The following is a 27,227-nucleotide window of genomic DNA, read 5'->3' on the forward strand; positions in this document are numbered from 1 at the left end:
TTTTACTTATTACTATGGCATCGTGGAATAAAGATAAGATTGGTGGTTGAAATCTTATCTTGATGTTCCATGTTCATGTTATGATGGACCTCAATTTTGGTAAGATTGTAGATATGCTCCTCGAAGAGAGATGTGTGAACCATCTCCATCCTATCGGGAGTATGATTGTCCTGTATGTGGTGGTCAAGATGGACATTAGAGTGATTGCCCAAATGCCCCCTCCCCCCATTGTGCTAACCCAAATTCTAGTTCTTCTTATGATTTTGATAGGTCTTTTGGTCAAGAAAAGGAAGAATGAAGCACCGAAAAGAGTGGCATTAAAGCAATGCTTCTACTAATGTTGGATCGTATGGACACGAATGATAAAATATGTGATATACATCAAGATATTTGAGCATTTAACAAGGAAAGAGAAAGGATAGGGGAGATAGATATTGAGGTCAATCATCTAAGGCACTCTTCTACATTATGTTTAGATGATATCTTATTTGTGGAATCATTTAGACTAATTGAAGAGTGTGAATATGAGGAGCAAGAATCATATACGAATGATGAGCTTGATATGGATCAACCCTTAGAGATTTCCCAAACAATCAAACCAACCATGAAGGATGATGCCAAGATTGGGGAAATGGTGCTAGAGGCAAAAGAAGAAATCAAGCACAATCCTTATGAATAATTTAGTCAATTTTGGGGTAAAGATACTAATACGGATGCTACTCCGGAAATAAGAGTTGGTCCTTATGTAAACCACTTTTCAACATTATGTCTAGTGGATGTAATAAAAGTCGAATCACCCAAGCAAATGATGAATTTTGAAAATGAGGAGGAAAATTTTTACATTTTGGAGTTTATCTTTCCAAAAGGGTATACCACAACCCCAATCATAAAAGCCAAGAAGCCTAAAGATCGATGTCCATTTAGTGGCTTTTTAAGATCCGCACTGCTTCCCAATGAGCCTACACAAAATTTTAATACAAAATTGGGAAAAAGGTTTAAGTATCCGAAGTGGCGTGATAGAACATTCCTTATCATTCCCTCACCTTTTCCAAATAGACCTAAAAGGAGTAAAGATCGAAAGATGGGCCGACAATTCAAATCATCTAAGGGGAGGGATAAAGGATGACTGAATAATGTTGTGCTGCGACACTAAATTAGGCGCTTCTTGGGAGGCAACCCAAGGTATTTTGTTGTTTGTATTCATATTATATCAGTTACATCAGATCTTTGTACCCATAGTACCACAAGTATATTTTTGACTCTCTTGTTTTGGTTTGACACATTGGGGACAATGTATGATTATTAGTTGAGGGTGGGACTACTTGTGGGTGTTGATGTCCTCTTGGGGTTTTTTTTGTTGTGCCTCTTTTCCCTGGAGTCTTGTTCCTAGTAGAGCCGACATGTTTAGGCGTATTGTGATTTGTTGTAAAATATTGTAGTTGACTAGGAGAAATACAAGTACCTTAGGCAGTTAATATGTTTTTGTGACTTTTGAGCACCTCTCCAATGGACTGAGTATTGACTGTGTGAATTGCATCTGATTGAGACCACTGTGCATCTTTGTATGGCATTAGTTTTAGTGATGCAGTAATCATTACTAAACAACTACATGAACTGAATGAGTAGTAGCTTGTTATATACTTGTATGCCAAGTGCGTGTGAGATCTTACACAGTTGCCATTGTATGTTGAAATCCAGAACTTGCCCGATTAGTCTTACGTTGGTTGAAGGATAGGGGTTAGGAAAGGATCATAGGCCGTTTTGATATTAGCTCACTTTAGCCTAAATAACCTTCCCGTATGTAGAATATCCCTTGATCCCTGCTTTGAGCCTGATTAGCCTATTTTTTATGACACCTATCACTTTTCCAGTTTATATCATAATGTACCTATTTTGGCCCTACTCCTTCTTGGACACTGTACACCTTGACTTAGGCAAATGGCCTAAGTTGAGGGTGGCTATCATAAGGGTTAGTGATGTAAAATGAGTAGAAAGAAAGTTAAAGTAAAAAAAAATAATAAAAAGTTGAGTGCGGTAGAAAAGAGCAAGAAAAAAAAGTTGTGAAAAAAAATAATTGATAAAAGACTACACCCATTCTAAATAATTGTGATCAAGAAAAGAGAAGAGCGGAGAAGGATAATAAGTGAAACCCCAAAAAGCTAGTGTAGTGTCAAGGAGGCTTAGTCACTTTAAATACCATCGAGTATCATACCATCCCCTAGCCTACATTACAAGACTAAGAGAAGTCCTATAGTGATCCTAGCTAACCAATCTGTAGATCTGGGTAATGAAAATAAGGGCAAGCCTTTGGTACTTGGCATACACTGATTGGAACTTCATTATGATAGTGAGTGTTTTAATTGTCCCCGTGGTTACATATATAATTCCTGATATGAGATGAGGGGTATTTCTTTGCTTTGAGGGCACACTGGTTACATTGCTAGTTACTAATTTGTTCGGGTAGTGTAATACTGGTCTATGCATAGTTTTTATAGCTGAATCTATGCCATATCTTGAATCATGTATGTTGTATTGGTGTTCTTCATTGTACTTAAATTGACTGACTTTGGAGATGGTGAAAGTGTTTTGAGGTGATATGTATGATTGACTGCCAAATGTGCTTTGTATTCTCTTAGTTGTACTGAGTTTCTTGAGGACAAACAATTGCTTTAAGTTGTGGGTATTGATATGTGAGCACTATTTGGAGTATCCTACTTTCACGCAATTCATAGGGTTCAATAAGAAATCAATATTTCACGATCAAGGGTGTAATACTCTTTGTAGTAGTGGCCCTTATATATCGTATTAATAATCAAAATGTGGTCGAAAGAAATAATCTCCATTTGATAGGACTTTTTCCTATACCTATGAATTCCACTGGACTCAGAAATGATATATTGGAAGAATCCATTGGGTCTTCCAATATCAATAGGTTGATTGTTTCGATCCTGTATCTTCCCAAAGGAAAAAAGTTCTCTGAGAGTTGTTTCTTGAAACCGAAGGAGAGTACTTGGGTTCTCCCAATAACTAAAATGTGTAGCATGCCTGAATCTAACTGGGGTTTGCGTTGGTGGAGGAACTGGGCTAACATATTTGAGGCTTTAAGCTAAGAATAATTGCGAAGTCTTAGCAACTTTTGTCATGTTTGATTGCTTTATGATTGATTTTGCAGTAGAAACTAAGATGCTAGAGTACCAACAAGAATGGAAGCAAATGAGCTGAACTCTAATGTAAATAAAAGGGAAGTGTGGCCGATGACATTTGTGATAAGTCATCAGCCCTGTGATAAGCTATCAGCTTCATCGTCAGCAGTAGTCAAAGAATTGTCCTAAGTTGAAAGCTGTGATGACATTTTGTGATAGGACATCAAGGAGATGATCAATCATTCAGATTGTCGTCAGCCTAAGGTAGAACATAAGAGCTGAGAAAAAGCCTTGATGACATTTGTGATAGGTCGTCAAGGAGATGATAGGGCATCACCGTTTGTCATCAGTGTTAGGTATTAAGTAGCAAAATTATAAAGGAAGCTGATGACATTTCTGATAAGTCATCAGCCTCTTGATAGGCTATCACAAATGGCGTCACCTAATCTGAGGAAATTCTGAATTTTATTATTTTGTTTATATAATTATGGTGAACTATTTAAAGCCTTGTTTAGGGTTTTCTGAAGGGTTCCGAACCTGAGTTTTGAGACACATATTTTTGTTATTTTCTCTCTCTAGTTTCTTGGCTTGAAAAAAAAGCAATTACTTTGAAGAGATTTTAATCATTATTTTGGGATTTCCTTTGTGATATAATCAGCTAATCTCTAGTTTCTATTCATCTTATGGTAAGTTTATCTTTCAAAGCATGAATTTATCTAGTTGCTTCAATTATTATGTCATGAGCGGCTAAATTCTTTTAACCTAAATTATGAGATTTAGGGTTAGGTCTTGATAAGGTGCTGATTGTTTAGGATTCAAAAGGTAGTAGGACTTCTTGATAATTCTGATGTTTTAATTATTGTCTGTTGGTGGCAAACGATACATAACACCTTCTTTGATTTGCTTGAGAAATAAATCAAATACTGTAGAAAGTGACTTATCAACAAGGACTTGGAAACACTAAACTTCCGCTTAATAATCAGTGCTGCAACAAGGTTGGTTAACCTGAGGTAAAATCTGGGCAGTGAATATAAATTCCCTAGGTCCGAGAAGATTAGGTAATTAAATGCTTAAGTAGGTCGACAGTCATTTAAGCATAACTTCGATAAAGATAACTTGTTGTCCTACCTACTATGAGAATCTTGAACCACTAGTAGCATCTGTCAAGTACCAAAATCCCTAGTAACATAATTTTTATTTTTCCTTAAACTTTTGATTACAAGATGCAACTAAGGTGATCAAAAATTATTTGCTAATCTCCGAAACCCCCATTATATTTTAAATGTTGGGTCGATGAGTTCTAAGAATTGGGTTAATTAGACCATTAAGGCTATGTGAATCTTAGAGTTGAAAGGATTGACTTATTCCTCTTTATCTTAGCTGGAATAGACTTCATTACTCATGTTTAGCATGAAAATACCTTAGATTATTCAATATTAGGTGAAATGCTCTAGTTGCTTATTCTTATAGTTAAATTGGCCTTTGTTTCTTATATTAGAGGAGGTTGCCTTAGTAAAAGTGCTTGAGTAGAATATTAACATTAAGTTTTATCTTGGCTTGCTATATCTAAGAGTTTATTAAGATACCTTAGCCTAGTACGGGGTAGAAATTAACTTACAATGTATTTCGGGAATTTAGAAGTGGGATAGTTGACCCACCATTAGGCAAGATTTAGGATTAGTTCCCTTGAACCCTTACGCTTAGTAATCGACTAAAGAGTGCCCTTTAAAGGCAATATTGATGACTCTTGGTAATTTTTTGTTATGTGGAATGGCATTAAGAATAATGCCCAAGTGATTATGCCTTTTGTATGCCTTATTGGATAAAGCTTATGTCAAGCTAATAATTATGTTATTGTCATTGACTATTATTTGGGCTAACGCATAAACTATTGAATGAGCCCTTGACAATAATATGGCCTAATCCAAAAATAGTGTTTTGACCATGTTATGAATAAATCTATAGATTATGTCATGCTTTAGATATTGCTCATACTAGTGATAATTTATCTTTAGGTCAATGATAAGCCATTGAATATACTATTAATGAGCAATTGTTCATGATATCACTTATGGTTAGGCCCATTGTCTAAATGACTAGATTATTGATTATGTAATGATGAGTCCTTGATTATACTCTTGACTAAGTCGTGACTACATCATTGAGTAAGCCATTGATTAGGCTAGTGGACAGGCCGCCGACTATGCCATTGCCCATGTCATGATCATCCTTAATTTTTACGCTAATAATTATATTGGAAATCTTCCTTATTGTCGATATTTTAAATGGTTATTTTAATAGTGATAGAAGGCACGCTCATTGACTATATGTAAAGATATTCTAAAAATTATGCTCGTACTCATGATATCTCATTATAAAACTAATTATGTTAATGTTTTTGCCACTTATTGTACACATTTATAGACACATCTCTCCAGTATTGGATGAAGGAAGATGTTGGTGTTAAAGATATAAGTTCTGGGGGAAACCCGATGATAGTTTATAATATTTATGTTACTTATACACATATCTATTGATAAAATGACATTGACGATAAACATTGGATTATGGAGGCATGCTCTTCTTCACTTTTACTTTATACTTATTTACTTTAGCCCTCGTGGGGCTTGTTATTTACATCATCCCACATGGGGCTTGCCCTTTATTAATGATATTAATTTACATACTGTGATAATATATTGATACCCAGCAAGGATGGAGGATACTATAATGATATATTGATAACCGATAAGGACGGAGGGTATTATGATGATAAAATGATACTTGAAAAGTTTTGAGGCTATTATGATGAAAGGTTGATACCCGGGAAGGCGAAAAGATATTGTGATAATATGATGATACTCGGTGTCACAAGATGATATTGTGATTATATGACGATACCAGTGTGTCCGAATGATATTGTTATGATCAAATGATACCCAATACAACCAAATAATATTGTGATGATATGATGTTACTCTATACGGCTAGAGGATATTGTGATGTTATATTGATACCTGGCAAGTTTGAAGGATACTGACGATATGATGATGCTCGGCAAGGCCGGAAGATGATTATTGATTTTCCTATGTGTACATCTAAAGGTTCAAACCTAGCAAGCCCTATGTATGGAAATTATAAGTTTAATTATTCTCTTGTGTATTTGGGTACAATGTTAATATTAGATGTGTCGGTTATAGTCTCCTAATGATTTAGGGTATGAAGTGGAATAGATGTTGATTTAAGGTTGAAAAAGTGATTACAGGTGGATATTCCATAAGTGGCTAATAGTGACTAATGAGTTTATGAACCATAGTGACCAAGAGGACTTGTGGAATTGATGGCTAATAATAATGATGATGATTTTATTATAGATATAAGTGATAATGGGTTTAGTAATGGTGATGCTTAGTTTCTATAGATGACTAAGTCTATAATGTTTGTTAGTTATTAAACAAAGATTGGTAGACTAGTGATGCTAATTAATAAAAATATTAGTTGATAGATGAATAGTGAACAAATGGTAAATAGCGATCATTTGACGAATAGTGACTAGTGGGATTATGTTGTCTTGAAAAAATATTTGTTAATTATCGAATATGGTCTAGTGGTGAATCTTAGTTAGATGCTAGATATTTGTTATTTAGTGAAGAATGACAAGTTGTTGATTTATGAAGAGAGATTGTGTAATGAATAGGGGAAAGATAATAATCAAAGGGCTCTTGACGCCTAGCAAGTTAATGTTCTAGTAATAAGCATGATCTTAGGCGTATTTATATGTCCAAACACTACTATTTACCCATATTTGGACTTGTTTTGAGAATGAAAATTGTGCTACTAATATTGAATTGTGAGTTAAATTATGTTTCGTGGGTAACAGATGTGATTAGACATACAGGGTAAATTTTCCATGGATTTCGAAGAAAATTGGATACACATCATGAAGATGTGAAAGACCATGTGGATCAAAGTCAAAAACATATGGAGATGCACGAGAGTAAGAAGCAAAAAAAGAGCTGAGGATTGACGAAAAGAAAGAAAAAAACTGGAGAAAAATTATAGTGACACGACTCTATCTCAATGCCTTGCGTTAACTGTCAATATGTGTGCCTTAGCAAAAATTTGAAGAATAATTTCCAATACATCGACGTGATGTCAACGCATCGCGTCGATGCATAAGTTCTGTGCCTTAGAAAATTCTTCATTTACAACTTCCAATGCATCGACGCAATGTCAGCGCATCGCGTCGATGGTTAAAGTTTTGACACTTAGCCAAATTTTGAGGAGCAAATCCAGTAACACAATGCAATTTAATCACATCGCATAGTGTGGTGAAGAACTTGACTTAGACCAATTTTTAAAGGTAAATTCCAGTGTATCAATGCGATGTTGATGCAACGCGTTAGCTGTGTTGATGTGATTATCGATACATCTCATCAAGGCTTCAAATCAGGTGAAATTTTTTCAAGTATAAAAGAAACACGTGAGCACAATTCCAAATACTTTTGACAAGTATAGCAGTGGTGGAAAAGCATAGAATTCTTCCTTTTGGGGTTCTTATTATTTCTTTTGAACTTTTTTTCCTAAAGAAGAATTTTAGGTATAATTAATTACTTATTTTTGATATTTTATTCAAACATGAGTGGATAAATGCCCTTGTTCTGGGGTTGAGGTCAAGAATATGATTACTCTTTGATATTCTTTTAAGGAGCAAGGTTCTTACCTTTTTATGAAATAAGGGGTTTGAATTAGCATCTAGGATAGGGATGTACCTAGAAGCCTTGTTTGGTTCAATTGTAAGAAGAGTACTTAATGAATCCAGATGAATTGTTGTATATTCATGGGAGTTTTAGCTACAATATTCAATAGATAGAAGATTTGAGGTTGGGAGACAAGAATCATGGCTTAAACCTTGCGAACCAACAACCCGATATCCAATTGGACTGCTATAAGAATAGAGATTTGTATAATTATTTGTAAAGCCTCAACCCTGGAATTCTTATCATTATTGTTTACAACCGTTGTTTGCTTTGCATTAGTCATAAACTTTTATTTCTAATTAATTACTTTATATTTCTATTCTCAAGTTCAAAATCATATTGATACTTTACAACACTAAATACTCATTGTCTAAAACTAAAAGTTGGTTAAATTTCTAGTTGTTTAGTCCTCGTGGGAAAGATATCTGGTTGTCTATATCACTTATTATTTGTACGATCACGTGCACTTGCATTTGCATCTGAGTCACAACAAGTTTTTGGCGCCGTTGCCAGAGACTAATATAATTAGTAATTTGCTACATTTTTGGTTTTTGATATTATGTTTACATGTTAATAACTTCATCTTAGCGGCTGAATTTTTACAGGTTTTGCTGAATCCAGGATTGACGAGAGATAAAGAGTTGGTAGAGCCTTTTGCAAAACCAGAACAAATGTTTCAACAAAGGCGAAGAATGGCTGAACAAAGAAATGACCTAGCGGATGAAAATGCAGGAAATATTCCACCTCTTGTCATTCCAGTTGTTCCTTCTCAACCAGCTGCTAGACCTATTCATGAGGTGGCAATCATTCTCAGGAATCATGTGACGAGCAGTATTCTCAAGCCCAAACCAGGAAGTCAATTTGAATTAAAGCAGAATATGGTATAATTACTGAATTCAATGAGGCAATTTCATGGTCTTTCACACGAAGATCCACAACAGCATATACAGACTTTCTTAGAAATCAGCGAAACATACATTCCTGGAGGGGTGAATCCTGATTATGTCAGGTTGATACTCTTTCCCTTCTGTCTAATGGGGGAAGCTAAAAGGTGGTTACATGTTAAATCACCACTCTCCATCACTACTATATAGGAAGATCTAGCTCAGAAGTTTCTTATTCAATTATTTCTATCTGGGAAGACGGCACACTTGAGGAGTGAAATCTTGAGTTTTAGACAGAAAAATGGAGAGAATCTCTACGAAGATTGGGAGAGATTTAAGGGTATGCTCAAATATTTCCCTCACCATCATCAACCCAATGATGTTTTTGTGCATACTTTCATATAAGGATTGGATACAAACACAAAGATTCTCTTGGATTCAGCAGCAGGTGGACAGGCTCTTAAAAAGATGTATGAAGAATTGTACACACTGCTGAATCGGATTTCAAAAGGGAACCCTCACTAACATGCAGACTCAAGGAGTACTCCTAAAAAGGTTGCAGGGGTATTGGAGGTAGATTAGTTCACTGCATTACAGGCACATATCGCAGCCATGCAAAATCATATCATTACTCAGCTTAATAACATAAAGTTGGGTGTTACACAACTAGCCCCTTTATGGTGGACATTATGGGGGTGAGAGAACTTCTAAGAAAGTGTTGCAATCAGGTTTTTTCTGGCCTATGTTGTATAGGGATGCAATTGCTTTTGTTAAGAATTGTGACCAATGTCAAAGGTTAGGAACTATACCTAGGCGTCATGAGATGCACATCAATAATATTTTAGAATTCAAAGTCTTTGATGTTTGGGGGATCTATTTCATGGGACTATTTCCACCTTCAAAAGGCAATCTATACATTCTTGTAGCAGTTGACTACGTTTATAAATGGGTGAAAGTTGTGGTGAGTCCGACTAATTATGCAAGGGTGGTGCTGAAATTTGTGAAGAAGAACATATTTTCCAGATTTGGTACACCTAGAGCGATAATTAGTAATGGAAGTACTCTCTTTATCAACACTTGGTTCAATAATCTTCTTGCTAAATATGGTGTTTGGCACAAGGTTGCTACTGCATAGTATCCTAAAACTAGTGGACAAGTTGAGGTACCAAACCAAGAGATTAAGCAGATGCTATAGAAGAAAGTGAATGGACAGTGAAAGATTGGGCGAAGAAATGAGATGACGCACTTTGGGCTTGTAGAACAGCTTACAAGATGCCCATTGGGACATTTCCATATTGTTTGGTTTATGGTAAAGCATGCCATCTTCCTGTGGAGCTAGAACATCAAGCGTATTGGGCCGTGAAAAAGTTAAATTTTGAGATGAAAGTCGCGGGTGAGAAATGATTATTACAGCTGAATAAGCTTGATGAGTTTCGGCGTTATGCCTATGAAAATTCAAAGATATATAAGGAGAAGACCAAGACATGGCCTGATAAACAAATTGAAGAGAGAGTGTTTGAACCTGGACAACTTATTTTATTATTCAATTCAAGACTTAAGCTGTTCTCGGGCAAATTATTATCCAAAATGATCTGGATGTTTTGAGGCAGTGCGAATGACACCTTATGGAGCTGTAGAGTTGTGGAATAAAGAGAATACAGAGTAGTTCCTGTTTAATGGACAATATGTAAGACATGATTGGGCTGATCATATGGATAAGCATAAGGAGTCCATCACCTTTGCTAAGGGGTAGAACTGAGCTAAGTCGTGCCACGATGTAAATAAGGCGATGTATAGGAGTCAACCCACAAATGTAATGTAATTGGAAGTTTAATTTTTAGTAGTTGAAGAACAACAAAAAATACAAAAAGATGAGTCATGCCACGACAAAAAATAAGGCGCTTGGTGGGAGGCAACCCACTTTTAATTAAATAATTTTGTTATTTTTGATTGATGTGCAGAAACAAAAAAATTTAGGGGAGAAATATAAGATGAGAAGATGATGAACATGGGCCTTTGAGTAAGTAAATAGGTAATTTATGGTAAGAAAAAGGAAAAGGGTAAGAAAAAATGTGTTAAATTATGGAAAATTTAGCCTTAGAAAATTTTTTGGATGAAAATTCCAATTTGGATTGATTCTATATTGATGTGTCGCGTCGATGTGCATCATTCCCACACTTGTAAAATTTTTCTAAAGCTATTTACAGTTAACCGATGTGATTCTTACACATCGTGTCAGTCCTATTAACGCGATAATCCTCGCGCTGCATCGGTTGGTAACTAGGCAACACTTAGACTAAATTTTTAATACTACTTCCAGAGAAGCAATGCGAACATAGCACATCGTTTTGATTGTGCAATGTGAACCATGACGCGTTGCATCGATTCTATAATGTGAAACATGACGGGTAGCATTAACTATTCAATTTTGGGTGACCTCTATATATATGACTTTTACTTATTCACCCATTTACCCTAAACCTAGTGTCACCGCCGTCCCAGATCCCTCAAATTGAAAATTGATTTCTATTTTTATGGTGCATAATTAATCCTTCATTTTCTCTTCATCAAGTCAAAGGTAAGTCTTGTACCCTTTATTTTCTCAAAGTTATTTTATGTGGTAAATAATGATTAGGATGCTAAATAGTTAGTGATAAAGGGCATGAACTTGTTTTGATTTGTGGACTTGAGATGATAAATGACATGTTTAAGTTAAAAAGTGACAATAATTGTGTAGGTTACGGGTTTTATTTGAACTATGACTTGTAAATCTCTGGTGGTGGACTATTAAAATTATTTTGACTGCTCTGAATTCTTGTGGTATAATTTCATTAATTACTATAAGCTATGTCGAGATTAGATTGTTTATGTGCTTGTTAAAATGATGAAGTACACTTTCAAAGTGACTTAGTTTCTAAATAAATGAGTTGATTTTCTTAATCATGGGGAAATTTCAAGATTATTAGAATGATGATGTTCAATATATGATGGAAATAAAGTGTGGAGTAAATTTCACACTTAGTGGTGGCTAGATTTGAAGGTGCTTGTTTTATAAGTTTGTGGGCTGTTATGTTGAATAGGTACAATGTCGAGCAACCACCAACAAAGAAGCATAGGAAAAAGTATAGCTGGACCATCTGAACCCTAGTAAAAGAGGATTCGTGAAGCTGGCAGCCCCACAAGTTCCAAGGGATCAAATAAGGTTTGGAACTAAGGATGTGGTAGCAGCAGAAAGAAAGTGGTACTCTCAACATAAAGATTCAAAATATTCAGCCGACCAATTTATCAATAGGGCAAGCTAGATGAAATAATATCCATCTATAGTGAGAAAGATAGAGGCCAACCACATGAATTTTCTCTTTGAGCAGCCAGGCGTATGCAACTTAAGCGTAGTTAGAGAATTCTATGCGAATTGGAACCTAAAAGATTCTGAGGTCGAGGTACGTGGGTCATGTGATAACTTTCACTGCAAATACTATTAATGAGTTGTTAGGTGCACCCTTCGCGGATCCAGAGCCACTGAAGACAATGATCATTAAGCCACTATATGAGCATATTCATCATCTCCTGTGCGGCACTATATATATGGTGAGGTGGATTCTCTATAAAGATGGAGGTATGCATGTATCACTTCTATTTGCTCATATGAATAAGGAGGCATTCTATGGGCCCAAATCATCTATGCATGTCTAGGTCATAGGAAATATATGATGGAGGTGACCCATGATAGGGTGTGTTTTATTTATGCTTTGATGCATGATGATGTGGATGTGAATGTGGGTACCATTATTTTTCGGTGATGAGAAAGTCCTGATTCTTAGGGGGTCGGAGATATGTGTTTGGTGGGATGATTACTAGATTTTTTAGCCAACAAGGTGTGCCAAAGGAGGAGGTAGATTATTTACCGCATGTTGGTAATAGACCACTTTATATTTCTTGCACCAAAGGACCAGCTCCTCATGGTGTGAATTTGACTATGCCCGAGTGTATTGCTTGCACTGATGATATTATAGACCGTATGTATGGGCTAACTATGCTGCAGTTGAGGACTGAAGTGCTTTCAGCCACCCAACAAGAGATTCATGCGGTGGAGCTTGACTACCCACTAAGGCCTCTTGATTGGAATTTGTTGTGCATTAGGCCTGATTTTGATGAGCCAGTAAATTATGGCATCCCTACGGATGAGAAAAGGCACATGGCTTACTCTAATAATGAGTCCAAGGATGAATAGTAGTCTTATGATGGAGATTCTAGTGATGATTTGGGTGATGATGCTGATGCTGATGAAGTCATGGACTTACTGATATTTGACTGAGTAGGGAGTACAATGCCACCCTACATATGTATATTGCTAGCATTGGGACAGTGCTATGTCTAAGTGTGGGGTGGTTGGTTGTTGATCATCTTCATCTCTATCTCTTTAATTTTTATTGTTTAAACAATGTCAATTTTTCTTTGTGTTGATTGAACAATTTTTTTATTTCTATTTTTATGTTTTGTGGGATGTAAGTTGACAATATTGCCCTTTTTGTCAAAATGATTTCCCTCTTTAGCAAACCAGTTAAAGTTTGTTTTATTTATAGTATTTTATTTTCACCCTTTGTGGTAATTTTCAGATTACAAGTATTATGTGTGCCCTTTTTTGGAAATTTCAATGTCATATTTAGTGCCTCCCCCTATGATAGATGGATGACGACTGTCTCAAAGGACCCTGATGACGACTTTTGAAAAATGCTATGTGTTGGGAAAGATTTTTTTATATTTGAAAAATTGTGTTGAAAAAAAGAGATATTTTTAGATGTTAAATCTCAATAAGTGTAGTTTGATTTGATTGGCTTAATGTTGAATTTGATAAAGTGCAATATCGTAAACCGTAAGTATCCGACTTGATTCTTAGCATGCATGGAGTGAGTGACTATTTTTGTATATTCTACATGTATAGGAATGACTAGAACTTTCCTGGTGTGTTTACAAAGATAAATAAAAGGTGTTACCTATAGGAAGTGATTTGGGCATTTCTTTGTTAACTGAATTGTAAAGACTATACTTACCTACCCTTATGCATGACCTTAGTTAGCCCCGTTGAGACAATAACCTGATTTCTTTCGTAGCCTCATCCGTAGCCAAATCCTTTCTTTGATAGACCTTAATTCGATACTTATTTCCTAAGCGCTTTGATACAGATGATGGAATAAGAGGGAATAGAAATATTAAGAAGGAAAGAGGTGAAAGTGAAGCCCCTGAGAAGTGTTCGTGGTGCATTTAATTATGACGGTTAGGAGTTAGGAAAAATGTGATGAAAATTTCAGTTTTTGATACCCAATTTTGGTGTTACAATGAACCTGTTTTGGCATTGGTCTGTTAAGGACAATGTGCACTTCCACTAAGGCAAATTTCTTAGGATGAGGGTGGCTACTATAGTGGTGCATAACGAGAATTGGGGTATGAAGAAATCTGAAAACTGAATTGAGATGTAAAAAAGAAAAATACTCCTACCGTAGTGCTGTTAATGTGCATAGAAAAATTGGGGTGAAATAAGGGATATGAAAATATAATGAAATGTAAAGTTGGGTTGACAAAAATGTGATTTTGAAGTAAGGTGGTTATGTATTTAAGTGCCTAGAGAGATTAGTCACTATTTCCCAAATAGTTCCTACCCGTCCCTTAGCCTGGATTACAATAATAAAAAGACCTAGTTGATCCTACATTTAAGCATCCGACTATTAGTGGAGTAATACACTAAGGGAAAGCCTATTGTTCATGACCTGTAACATTAGAGTCATTTGTTGAGAGTGAGTGATTGAATTTTCATATTTCCTGCCTGATTAAGATTGTTAAATTATGATAGATATAGGGAAAACTTTCTTGTTGTGTGGGTGCATGCGGATGAAAGTTTGGATTACTTATGTAGTTACTTGATTGCGTGCTTTTATTAAGTTGTCAATGAATTGAATGTCATTGTTGGGACGACGAAGTGTCAAATAAAGTGTTCATGTGCCCAACACTATTATAACTCTTAGGTTGTGATTTGAAAGTTTGATGATGGTGCTGCTTGAAGTTGTTTGAGGACGAACAAGGTTTTAAGTGTGGGGCGGTGATCTTGGGCATATTTATATGTCTAAACACTGCTATTTACCCATGTTTGGACTGGTTTTGAGAATATAAATTATGCTAATTATATTAAATTGTGAGAAAAATTGTGTTTTGCGGCTAACCGATGTGATTAGAGATATAGGGTAAATTTTTCATGGATTTGAAAGAAAATTAGATACACGTTATGAAGATGCGAATGAATATATGGATCAAAGTCAAAAACATATGGATATGTACGAGAGTAAAGAGAAAAGAAAAGAGCTGAAGATTGATGAAAAGAAAGAAAGGAACAGGAGAAAAATTCCAGTAATGCGACGCAATCTCAATGCATCGCGTCGACTGGCAATATGTGTGCCTTAGCCAAAATTTGAAGAACAATTTCTAGTTTATCGATGAGATGTCAACGCGACACGTCGATGCATAAGTTTTGTGCCTTAGAACATTCTTCTTTTGTAATTTCCAGTGCATCGATGCGATGTCAGCGCATCGCATTGATGTTTAAAGTTTTGACACTTAGCCAAATTTTGAGAAGAAAATTCCAGTGACACGACGCAATGTGAACGCTTCACATCGTATGGTGAATAACTTGACTTACTCTAATTTTTAAAGGTAAATTCCAGTGCATCAATGTGATGTCGACGCGATGCGTTGGCTGTATTAATGCGATTATCGACGCGTTGTGTCAAGCCTTTAGATCTGGTGAAATTTTCTTAAGTATAAAAGGAACACATAAGGACAATTCCTAATACTTTTGGCAAGTATAGCAGCAGCGAAAAAGCATAGTACTTTCTTTTTGGATTATCATCTGTGTTGTTCTCAATTTCTTGAACATAATGTTTTAATGATTGGCCGCCAATAGAATAAATTTATCTTTCCATGTGAATTTGGGAGGAGAATCGTATATTAGAATGAGGAAATTAATGAGCAAGGTTTTTACCCTTTATGAAATAAGGGGTTTGAATTAGCATCTAGGATACGGATATACATAGAAGCCTTGTTTGGTTCAATTGCAAGAAGAGTACTTAATGAATCTAGCAAAATTGTTGTATCTCTGCGGGAGTTGTGGCTACAATATTCAATAGATAGAAGATTTAAGGTCGGAAGACAAAAATCGTAGCTTAAACCTGGCAAACCAACAACCCGATATCCAATTAGACTTCTATAAGAACGGAGATTTGTATGATTGTTTGGAAAGTCTCAGCCCTGGAATTCTTATCATTATTGTTTACAACCGTTACTTGCTTTGCATTAGTCATAACCTTTTATTTCTAATTAATTATTTTATATTTTTACTATCAAGTTCAAAATCATCTTGATACTTTACAACACTAAATACTCATTGTCTAAATCTAAAAGTTGGTTAAATTTCTAGTTTCTTAGTCCTCGTGGAAACGATATCTAATTGTCTAAGTCACTATATTATTTGTACAATCACGTACACTTGCGTGTGCATCTGAGTCGCAACAAAGCATTCGCCAGCTAATAATGAGTGAATATGGAGTATTGATGATATAGTTGCCTATATGATGGCATGGTTATGGTTTTAAGAATATTGGTATATGTTATTCAGTTATGATTATTGATGTTGAGTATGAATGTTGCAAAATGGCTGATTTTGATAGAAATTATGGAAAACTATGTTATAAGGAGGAAGTGTGGATATTTTGTTTAGTTGATTCCCTTATGTTTCTCTTGGGTGTGCTCTCCGGTGGTATGGGATGATGTTGTGATGAGTTCTTTACTTTGTGGACCATTTGGAGTATGGGCACCAAATTAGTACTTATGAATGTTTGTGTGTATGCATATGATACGTTGCCATTTTGATCAGTCTAATTCTTATCTACGGCAATATTGGCATGCATTGATGCCTTAAGTCATATTGTTATTCAAATATTTATTACTTGTTATGCACAATAATGTTGGCATGCGTTGATGCGTTATGTTTTATTGTCACAACAATACTTATAATTTAGCCCTCATGGGGCTTGTTATTTACTTCATCCCTGTGGGGCTTACCCTTTATTAATGATATTAATTTATATATTATGATGATATATTGATACCCGATAAGGATGGAGGATACTATAATGATATATTGATTCCCGATAAGGATGGAGGATATTATGACGATAAAATAATACCTAAAAAGTTTGGGGACTACTATGATGAAATGTTAATACCCAGAAGGGGAAAGGATATTGTGATAATATGATGATACTCGGTGTGACCGGATGATACTGTGATTATTAAAGATACCGGTGCGGCCGGATGATATTGGTATGATCAAATAATACCAAGTATGGCCAAATGATATTGTGATTATATGATGATACCCTATATGGCCAGAGGATATTGTGATGCTATATTGATACCTGGCAAGTTCGAAGGATACTCTGACGATATGATGATGCTCAGAAAGGTTAAAGGATGATTATTGATTTGCCTATGTGTACATCTATAGGTTCAAACCTAGCTATCCCTATGTACGAAAATTATAAGTTTATTTATTCTCTTGTGTAGTTGGGCATAATTTTAATATTAGAGGTGTCAGTTATATTCTCCTAATGATTTAGGGTATGAAGTGGAATAGATGTTGATTTAAGGTTGAAAAAGTGATTAGAGGTGGATATTCCTTAAGTGGCTAATAGTGATTATTAGGTTTGTGAACCATAGTGACCAAAAGGATTTAGGGAATTGATGTCTAATAATAGTGATGATGATTTTATTATAGATATTAGTGATAATGGGTTTAGTCATAGAGATGCTTAGTTCCTATAGATGACTAGGTCTATAATATTTGTTAGTTATTAAATGAAGATTAGTGGACTAGTGATGCAAGTTAATAAAGATGTTAGTTGATAGATGAATATTTAATAAATGGTAATAGTGATCATCTAATGAATAGTGACTAGTGGGATTGTGATGGCTAGAAAAAATATTGGTTAATTATCAATTATGGTCTAATGGTGAATCTTAATTAGATACTAGATATTTGTTATTTAGTGAATAATGACAAGCTGTTGACTTATGAAGAGATATTGTGTAATGAATAGGGGACAGATAATAAACCAAGAGCTCATTACGCCTAGAAAGTTAATGTTCTATTAATAAGCATGAGGCGTATTTATATGTCCAAATACTACTATTTACCCATATTTGGACTTGTTTTGAGAATAAAAATTGTGCTAATTTTATTCAATTCTGAGTTAAATTGTGTTTCGTGGCTAACCGATGTGATTAGAGATACAAGGTAAATTTTCCCTGGATTTGGAAGAAAATTGGATACACATCATAAAGATGTGAAAGACAATGTGGATCAAAGTCAAAAATATATGGAGATACAAAAGAGTAAGAAGAAAAGAAAAAAACTGAGAATTGATGAAAAGAATGAAGGAAACTGAGAAAAATTCTAGTGACGTAACTCTCTCAAAACGTCGCCTTAACTGTGCCTTAGCCAAAATTTGAAGAATAATTTTTTGTGCATCGATGCAATGTTAAGGCATTGCATCGATGCAGAACTTCTGAAACTCAGAAAATTATTCTTTTGCAACTTTCAGTGCATCGATGTGATGTCAGTGCATCGCGTCGATGCTTAAAGTTTTGACACTTAGCCAAATTTTGAAGAGCAAATTCAAGTGACACAACACGATGTCAACGTGTCGTATTGTGTGGTGAAGAACTTGACTTAGTCTGACTTTTAAAGGTAAATTCCAGTGCATCAATGTGATGTTGATGCGATACGTTGGCTGTGTTGACGTGATTATTGACGCATCGCATCAAGGCTTTAGATCAGGTGAAATTTTCTCTAGTATAAAAGGAACACGTGAGAACAATTCCAAAAACTTTTGGCAATTATAGCAGCAGTGGAAAAGGATAGAATTCTTCCTTTTAGGGTTCTTATTATATTTTTTGAGCTTCTTTACCTAAAGATGAATTTTAGGTATGATTAATGACTTATTTTTGATGTTTTATTCAAACATAAGTGGCTAAATACCCTTGTTCTAGGTTTAAGGTCAAGAACATGATTACTTTTTGATATTATTCTTTATAGTAGTTTATTTTTGGATTGTTCTCTATTTCTTGGGCTTACTATTATAATGCTTGGCCACCATTAGAATAAATTTATATTTCTATGTGAATTCGGGAGGAGAATCGTAGATTAGAACGAGGAAATTAAGGAGCAAGGTTCTTCCTCTTCTATGAAATAATGGTTTTGAATTAGCATCTAGGATAGGGATATACCTAGAGGCCTTGATTGGTTCAATTGCAAGAAAAGTACTTAACGAATCTAGAAGAATTGTTGTATTTTTTCGGTAGTTGTAGCTACAATATTCAGTAGAAAGAAGATTTGAGGTCAGGAGACAAAAATCATGGCTTAAACCTTATGAACCAACAACCCGATATGCAATTAGACTGCTATAAGAATAGAGATTTATATGATTATTTGTAAAGCCTCAACCCTGGAATTCTTATCATTATTGTTTGCAAGCGTTGTTTGCTTTGAACTAGTCATAACTTTTATTTCTAATTAATTACTTTATATTTTTATTCTCAAGTTCAAAATCATATTGATACTTTACAACACTAAATACTCATTGTCTAAAACTAAAAGTTGGTTAAATTTCTAGTTGCTTAGTCCTCGTGGGAACGATATCTGATTGTCTAAATACTCACTTGCATGAGCGTCTGAGTCACAACTAGTATTTGGCGCCATAGCCGGAGACACTAATATAATTAGTAATTTGCTGAATTTTTTGTTTTTTATATTTAGTTTAAGTGTTAACGACTTGATCTTAGTGGTTGAGTTTTTGCAGGTTTATCTCAATCCAGGACTGCCGAGAGATAAAGAGTTGGTAGAGCCTTTTACAGAACCAGAACAGATATTTATACAAAGGCGAAGAATGGCTGAACAAAGAAATGAAGTGGCTGATCCCAATGCCAAAAATATTCCACCTTTTCTCATTCCAATCGTTCCTTCTCAACCAGCTACTAGACCTATTCGTGAGGTGGTAATCCTACTCATGAACCATATGATGAGCAGTATTCTCAAGCCCGAACTAGGAGGTCTATTTGAATTGAAGAAGGATATAGTGCAATTGTTGAATTCAGTGAGGCAAATTCATGGACTTTCACACGAAGATCCGCAGCAGGATATATAGAAATTCTTGGAAATCAGTGATCCATACATTCCTGAATGGGTGAATCCTGATTATATCAGGTTGATACTCTTTCCCTTCTCTCTAATGGGGGAAGCAAAAAGGTGGTTACATGCTGAACCACCACTCTCCATCACTACATGGGAAGATCTAGCTCGAAAGTTTCTTATTCAATTCTTTCCATCTAGGAAGATGACATGCTTGAGGAGTGAGATCTTGAATTTTAGTTAGAAAGACAGAGAGAAACTCTACCAAGATTGGGAGAGATTTAAGGGTATGCTCAGAAATTTCCCTCACCATCATCAATCCAATGATATGCATACTTTCATAGAAGGATTGGATCCAAACATAAAGATTCTCCTGGATTCAGCATCAGGTGGGCAGGCTCTTAAGAAGGTGTATGAAGAATTGTACACACTGCAGAATTGGATTTCACGAGGGAACCCTGACTGGCATGCAGACTCGTGGAGTACTCCTTAAAAAGTTGCAGGGATATTAGAGGTAGATCTGTTCACTGCATTACAGGCACAGATCGCACCCATGAAAAATCATATGATTACTCATCTTAATAACTTAAAGTTGGTGTTACACAACTAGCAGCCACAGTGAATGCAGTCCAACAGGTAAATTCTTAGTGTGTGGTTTGCGGAAGTGGTGAACTTCTAGCTGATGCTTGCATGGCTAATTAAGATTTTATCAACTATATGGGGAATGCAAATAGGCAGGGACAACAAATTTTAGTAACTCTTATAATCCCAACTGGAGGAACCATCCCAATTTCTCATGGGGTGGAATTCAGGTGTAGAATACAAATCAATACAAGGGACAAGTGCAACCAAATCCATAGCCATCTCAGAATACTCAGGCGACTACTTAATATAGCAATATAGTGGAATTGATAAAGCAGTTTATGTCTCAACAAATACAATTTACAATAAAAATTAAGACTCAACAAGCATAGTTTGCAGCTGAGTTAAAGAGTCAACAATTGCTTACGAGAAATTTAGAGATGTAATTGGTCCAAATTACAGGAATATAGAATACAAGACCTCAAGGAGCATTACCTAGCAATATAGATACAAATAGCAAGCAGGTAAATACGGTTACAACAAGGAGTGGGCTGCAAACTAAGAAGACAGTTCAGGAGCAGGTTAGTCCCATAATTAATAATGAGGGTGGTAAAGACAATGCAGAGAAAGAAATTAAGGAAGAAGTGGCAAGTGAAGAAATTCATGTGGAGAAGAAGACTCTTCCCTTACCTTTTCCTCAAAGGGCAAGGAAGCATCAAGAGGAAGTGAATTACTAAAAGTTCTTAGATCTTCTGAAGCAGGTTCAAGTGAATCTTCCTCTGGTTGACATTCTGCAGAGTGTACCAAAAATATGAAAAATACTTGAAGGACATAGTTTCAAATTAGAACTGATTGACCAAGTATGCTACGGTTGCACTTACTCAAGAGTGCACATCCAAGATTCAAAATAAATTGCCTACAAAGATTAAGGATCCAGAGAGTTTCACCTTGCATATTACCATTGGACAGACCATTTGTGCACCTTGATTATGTGACTTAGGAGCTAGCATACATCTTATGACAACATCACGGTACCGAAAGATGGGTCTTAGGAGTCCCAAACCCACTACTATTATTTTACAGTTGGCAGATCGATCACTTGCTAGGCCAGATAGTATTATCGAGGATGTTTTGGTGCAAGTAGGATATTAATCTTTTCAGTTGATTTTGTAATTCTTAACTTTGAGGCTGATTCCAGTAGTTCTATTTATTTTGGGACAACCCTTCTTAGTAACTGGACAGTCACTAATTGATGTAGAAGCTGGGAAAATGACAATGCGAGCGCATGATAAAGTAGAAGTCTTTGATGTGTACAAGGCACTAAAACTGCCAGCTCTATATGAGGAGTTGTCATCTATATCGATTATTGACCTTGTTTTAGATTGGCTGTAGTTGTTGTCTGATGATCCATTAGAGAGAGCTTTGATGGGTCATGATCATTATGGAGATATGGAAGTATTGGAATTGGTCCAGGTTATGAATTTGGTAGTGATTACGATGAATAAAATGTCTGTCGAGCTATTGAATAGTCCAATCGGTTCATCACCAAAGGCTTCAGTTAATGAAGCTCCTAACTTGGAGCTAAAGGTTCTACCTCTTCATTTACAATATGTTTTTCTTGGTAATCACGATACTTTGCCTATTATTTTGTCTACATTATTAACAGATGTTCAGGTAAAGAAAGCTATAGCAGTCCTAAAGAGGATAAGAAAGGCAATTGGTTGGCAAATGTCCGATATTACAAAAATCAATCCAGCATTTTACATACACAACATCTACATAAAAGAGGGTTATAGACTGAGAGTGCATCAACAAAGAAGATTGAATCCTATGATGAAGGAGGTGGTAAAAAAAGTGATCAACTGGTTAGATAGTGGTATTGCCTACCCAATTTTTGATAGATAATAGGTGAGTCGAGTGCATTGTGTACCCAAAAAAGAGGGATGACTGTGGAAACTAATGATGATAATGAGTTGATCCCCACACATATGGTGATTGGTGTGAGGATTTGTATTAACTATCGGATGTTGAATGAAGCGACTCGTAAAGAACACTATCCTATTTCTTTCATTGACCAATTACCAGATAGATTGGCAAGACAAAAATTTTATTGGTTTCTAGATTGCTACTCTAGCTACAATCAGATTATTGTGGCATCGAAAGACCAGGAGAAGACTACTTTCACCTGTCTCTATGGCACTTACATGTTCAGATGCATGCCCTTCAGCCTATGTAATGAACCTGCTACATTTCATGATAGCGATATTCTTTGACATGGTTGAAGACTTTATTGAGGTATTCATAGATGATTTCTCTATGTACGATAATTCTTTTGAAAAGTGCTTGCAAAATCTTGACAGAGTTCTAGCTTGATGTGAAGAGACAAACTTGGTGCTAAATTAGGAAAATTTCCACTTCATAGTTAAGGAAGGAATTTTCATAGGCCATAAAGCATCATGTAGATGACTCAAAGTAGTTAAGGAGATGGTTGAAGTGATTGAAAACTTTCCATATCCAGTCACAGCCAAAGGAGTGCGAAGCTTTCTAGGACATGCATGTTTCTATAGGCGGTTCATTAAAGATTTCTCACAGATTGCAAGCCCCATATGCAAATTATTGGAGAAAGAGAAAAAGTTTGAGTTTGGAGATGATTTCCAAGCAGCTTTTGATAAACTGAAGAAGAAGTTGATTAAAGCACCTATTCAGATTGCACCAGACTAGAAGTTACCATTTGAGCTGATGTGTTATCCTAATCGCATTGTTGTAGGAGTAGTTTAGGGTCAAAAAAGAGATAAGGTATTTCACTCGATCTACTAATCTAGAAAAGTATTGAATGATGATCAAGTTAATTATACAGTTACAGAGAAAGAAATTTTGGTAGTGGTGTATGTATTCGACAAGTTTATATCATACATAGTTGGCACTAAGGTCATTGTTCACAGTGACCACACTGCCATTAAGTATTTTATGAATAAGAAGGATGCAAATCCTCGACTAATTAGGTTGATTTTGCTACTACAAGAATTTAATCTTGAGGTTCGAGATTGGAAGGGAGCTAAAAATCAAGTTGCTAACCACTTGCCACGAATCGAAAGTCAAAACCATATTGTTGATGACTCTCTTAGCATTAAGGAAGAGTTTCCAGATGAAAAGTTATTGTCTATAGATTTAGTTGAGTCTCATAATATGCTGATATTATGAATTTAATAACTTGTGAGGTGTATCTTCCTGATGCCACCACACAACAAAGGAAGATATTGCTTCATGATTCTCGTTCTTATATTTAGGACAAACCATATCTCTTTAAACAGGGCCCAGATGGAGTTATTCATGGTGTATTCTAGAGGGTGAAGTTTCAAAGGTGCTAGAAAATTATAACTCATCTCCTTATGGTGGACATCATGGGGGTTAGAGAACTCCTAGGAAAGTGTTGTAATTAGGTTTTTTCTGGCCTATGTTATTTAGGGATGCAATTGCTTTTGTGAATAATTGTGACCAATGTCAAAGGTTAGGAACTATATCTAGGCATCATGAGATGCCCCTCAATGATATTTTAGAAGTCAAAGTCTTTGATATTTGGGGAATCTATTTCATGGGACCATTCCTACCTTCAAAAGGCTATCTATACATTCTTGTAGCGGTTGACTACATCTCTAAATAGATGGAAGTTGTGGCGAGTCCGACTAATGATGCAAGGGTGGTGCTGAAATTTGTGAAAATGAACATATTTTCTGGATTTGGTACACTTAGAGCGATCATTAGTGATGGAGGTACGCACTTTATCAACACTTGGTTCAAAAATCTTCTTGCTAGATATGGTGTTAGGCACAAGGTTGCTACTGCGTACCATCCTAAAACTAGTGGACAAGTTGAGGTGCCAAACCAGGAGATTAAGCAGATACTACAGAAAACTATAATGAATAACGAAAAGATTGGTTGGAGAAGTTGGATGACGCACTTTGGGCTTATAGAATAGCTTACAAGACGCCCATTGGGATGTATCCATATCTTTTGGTTTATGGTAAAGCATGCCATCTTCTTATGGAGCTAGAACATCAAGTGTATTGGGTCGTGAAAAAGTTGAATTTGAGATAAAAGCCGTGGATGAGAAACGATTATTGCAGCTGAATGAGCTTAATGAGTTTAGGCTTTATGCCTATGCAAATTCCAAGCTATATAAGGATAAGACCAAAAGGTGGAATGATAGACAAATTGAAGAGAGAGTGTTTGAACCCGGACAACTTGTTTTAATGCTCAATTCAAGACTTAAGTTGTTCCTGAGTTAATTGCGTTCTAAATGGTCTTCACCTTTTGAGGTTGTGTGAATAACACCTCATGGAGCTGTAGAGTTGTGAATAAAGAGAATACGGAGTAGTTCCTGGTGAATGGACAGCGTGTAAAACATTATTGAGCTGATCATCTGGATAAGTGTAGGGAGTCCATCACCTTTGCTGAGAGGTAGAACTAAGCTAAGTTGTGCCACAAACGTAAAATATGTCGATGTATGGGAGGAAATTCACAAATATAATGTAATATGTAGTTTAATTTTAAGTAGTTGAAGAACCCAAAAAAAATACAATAAGATGGTTCATGCCAAGACCAAAAATAAGGCGTTTGGTGGGAGGCAACCCACTTTTACTTAAATAATTTTATTGTTTTTGATTGATGTGGGGAAACAAAAAAATTAGTAGAGAAAGAGAAAATGAGAAAATGATGAACATGGGCCTTTGAGTAATTAAATAGGTGATTTAGGGTGGGGAAAAGGTAAAGGGTAAGAAAAGATGCATAAAAGTATGGGAAATTTATCCTTAGAAAAAATTTTGGATGTGAATTCCAGTGGACCTATACTATTTTGATGCGTTGCATTGATGTGCATCATGCCCACACTTGGAAAATTTTTCTAAGGCTATATTCAGTAAACCGACGTAATTTTGATGCATCGCATCAGTCCTATCAATGCGGTAAGCCTCCCGCCGCATCGGTTGGCAAGCAGGCAACTATTAGACTGAATTTTTAATGTTACTTCCAGAGAAGCCACACGAACATGATTCGTCAGGTCGATTCTGCAATTCGATTCATGATGCGTTGCGTCAATTCTGCAATGCAAAACATGACACATCGCATCAATTCTTCAATGTGAAACATGACGCGTCGCATTAATTGTTTGATTCTGGGTGACCTGTATAAATTTGACTTTAACCTATTCACCTATTTACCCTAAACCTAGCGCCGCCGCCGCCCCTAAATTCCCTCAAATTGAAAATCAATTTTTATTTTTGTGGTGCATAATTGATCCTTCATTTTCTCTTCAATAATTCAAAGGTAAGTCTTGTACCCTTTATTTACTCAAAGTTATTTTATATGGTCAATAATGATTAGGATGGTAAGTAGTTAGTGATGAAGGGCATGAACTTATTTTGATTTGTGGACTTGAGATGATAAATGGCATGTTTAAGTGAAAAAGCGACAATAATTTTGTAGGTTGAAGGTTTTATTTGAGCTCTATGACTTGTAAATCTTTGGTGGTAGACTATTGAAATTGTTTTGACTGCTCTGAGTTCTTGTAGTATAATTGCATGAATTACTATAAGCTATGTCAAGATTAGATTGTTTATGTTCTTGTTAAAGTGATGAATTACACTTTCAAAGTGACTTAGTTTCTAAATAAATGAGTTGATTTTCTTAATCATGGTGAAATTTGAAGAATATGAGTATGATGATGTTCAATGTATGATGGAAATGAAGTGTGGGGTAAATTTCACACTTAGTGGTGGCTAGATTTGAAGGTGCTTGTTTTATATGTTTGTGGATTGTTATATTTAATAGGTACAATGTCGAATAGCCACCAACAAAGAATCATAGGGAAAAGTACAGCTGGACCATCTGAACCCTGGCAAAAGAGGATCCTTGAAGCTGATAGGGTGTCTCCATCCCCACATATTCCAAGGGGTAAAACAAAGTTTAGAACTAAGGTTGTGGTAGCAAAAGGAATAAAGTGGTACTCTCAACATAAAGAGTCAAAACATTTAGCTGACCAATTTATTAATAGGACTAGCTAGATGAAAGAATATCCATCTAGGGTGAGAAAGATAGAGTCCCACCACATGAATTTTCTCTTTGAGCAGCTGGGTGCATGGAACTTAAGCTTAGTTCAAGAATTCTACGCGAATTAGAACCCGAAAGATTTTGAGTTCGAGGTACAAGGTCATATGATAACTTTCACTGCAAATACTGTTAATGAGTTGTTAGGTGCACCATTCGCGGATCTAGAACCACTGAAGACAATGATCATTGAGCCACCATATCAGTATATTCGTCATCTCCTGTATAGCACTAGATCTATGGCAAGGTGGATTCTCCACAAAGAGGGAAGTACGTATGTATCACTTTTATTTGCTCATATGAATAGGGAGGCATATCTATGGGACAAAATCATCTATGCCTATCTTGTTCATAGGAAACATATAATGGAGATGACCCTTTCTAGGGTCTGTCTTATTTATGCTTGGATGCATGATGACGTGGATGTGAATGTAGGTACCATTATTTTTTCGGCGATGAGGAAGGCCTGATTCTTAGGGTGTCGAAGATATGGGTTTGGTGGGCTGCTTACCAGATTTTT

At 35.8% G+C, this 27,227-nt stretch overlaps 2 non-coding genes across 2 annotated transcripts; both read right to left on the reverse strand.

Moving 5' to 3' along the window:
• Positions 1 to 9,051: 9,051 nt before the first annotated feature.
• LOC124892676 lies at positions 9,052 to 9,158 on the reverse strand. Its single transcript, XR_007050373.1, has one exon. It is a non-coding gene; the product is annotated as a small nucleolar RNA R71 (small nucleolar RNA).
• An 11,076-nt stretch (positions 9,159 to 20,234) lies between these two features.
• Positions 20,235 to 20,341, reverse strand: LOC124891931. Its single transcript, XR_007049957.1, has one exon. It is a non-coding gene; the product is annotated as a small nucleolar RNA R71 (small nucleolar RNA).
• Between the last annotated feature and the right edge of the window lie 6,886 nt (positions 20,342 to 27,227).

The sequence above is a fragment of the Capsicum annuum genome, chromosome 1 (genome assembly GCF_002878395.1).
Source record: "Capsicum annuum cultivar UCD-10X-F1 chromosome 1, UCD10Xv1.1, whole genome shotgun sequence".
In the NCBI taxonomy this organism is placed as follows: Eukaryota; Viridiplantae; Streptophyta; class Magnoliopsida; order Solanales; family Solanaceae; genus Capsicum; species Capsicum annuum.